The following is a 1,524-nucleotide window of genomic DNA, read 5'->3' as shown; positions in this document are numbered from 1 at the left end:
CAAAAAGATTTTTAAGGTGACAGTACAGCAAAGTCTGTCGAAACAGGTTGTTTTAAACAAAGAAACATTCTATGCGATCTAGACTGTTGAATAATATTTAGCAAGTAGATCGGTCCTTCGGTGTCTAGAAATGAGGAAATTGAAATTGTCTGATGGAATTGTTAGATGTCCTCCCGAGGGCCATCGTGCAAAACTCTCTTCAACTGGCGCGTCAGATCGTCTATATCCCGAGATGGTCGGAGGGCTACTCCCACAATGCTCCAAGCGTTCTTAGTTGGGGAGAGATCCGGCGACCTTGATAGCCAAGGCAGCGTCTGGCAATCAGGCAGACAAGCAACAGAAACTCTAGTCGTGTGCGGGCAGGCATTGCCGTAATGAAATGTAAGCCCAGGGTGGCTTAGCACGTAGGGCAACAAAATGGGGCCTAGAATATCGTCGGATACTGCTGTGCTGAAAGGCTGCCGTCGATGATAACCGAAGGGGTCCTGTTATGAAGTGAAATGTCATCCCAGACCACGTCTCCTAGTTGTCGGACCGTGTGGCTGGCGACATTCAGGTTGGAAGACGTGTCTGGAGACGCCAAGGAGACTGGTAGGGTGCCAACCCGACTGTCGCCCACCATACGGCTCGAGAACCACGAGTTATGTTTTGGGGTGCCATTTCGTGTTATAATACAACCCCTTAGCTTGAAACTTCCTGGCAGATTAAAACTGTGTGCCCGATCGAGACTCGAACTCGGGACCTTTGCCTTTCGCGGGCAAGTGCTCTACCAGACGAGATACTGGCAGAAGTAAAGCTGTGAGTACCGGGCGTGAGTCGTGCTTCGGTAGCTCAGTTGGTAGAGCACTTGCCCGCGAAAGGCAAAGGTCCCGAGTTCGAGTCTCGGCCGGGCACACAGTTTCAATCTGCCAGGAAGTTTCATATCAGCGCACACTCCGCTGCAGAGTGAAAATCTCATTGTGGAACCCCTTAGCTTGTTATCCGCGCCCCCCTTGCAGCACTGCGGTACATCAACGACATTCTACGCCTCGTTTTGGTGCCCATCACGGTAAGCCATCCTGGGCTTCACTTTCAGCGAGATAATGTCTTCCTGCACATGACAAGAGTTTCTATTGCTTGTCTTCGTGCTTACGAAACCTTACCTTGGTCAGCAAGATCGCCGGATTTCTCCCAATCGAGAACGTTCTGAGCATTACGGACACGACCCTCAAATGTGCTCGAATTTTTCACAATCTAACGCGCCAGTTTGACAGGATTTTGGGGCTATATCCTTCAGGAGAGTATCCAACAATTCTATCAATCAATAACTGCTCATGTAACGGCTAGAGGTGCAACAATGCGTTACTGAATTGCTCAATTTGTTGAAGCTCTTCTCTTGAATAAATCATCCAATTTTTCTGGAACTGTAATCATTTGTTTATCTGTACATGTACGTCACATCTACCGATTTCCGTCGCACTCGAATAATTCCTTTGTTGTGAGTCATGTTTTTCTTTTCTCGTATTTGTAAAGGCTGTCAGTTCA

General features: G+C 48.1%; 1 non-coding gene across 1 annotated transcript; it reads left to right on the top strand.

Annotated features, from left to right (window-relative positions):
- Positions 1 to 819: 819 nt before the first annotated feature.
- Positions 820 to 894, top strand: Trnas-cga. The gene has a single exon. It is a non-coding gene; the product is annotated as a tRNA-Ser (tRNA).
- The last annotated feature ends 630 nt before the right edge of the window (positions 895 to 1,524 follow it).

This window comes from Schistocerca americana, chromosome 6 (assembly GCF_021461395.2).
Source record: "Schistocerca americana isolate TAMUIC-IGC-003095 chromosome 6, iqSchAmer2.1, whole genome shotgun sequence".
Lineage (NCBI taxonomy): Eukaryota > Metazoa > Arthropoda > Insecta > Orthoptera > Acrididae > Schistocerca > Schistocerca americana.
This window is presented reverse-complemented; position numbering and strand designations above follow the sequence as displayed.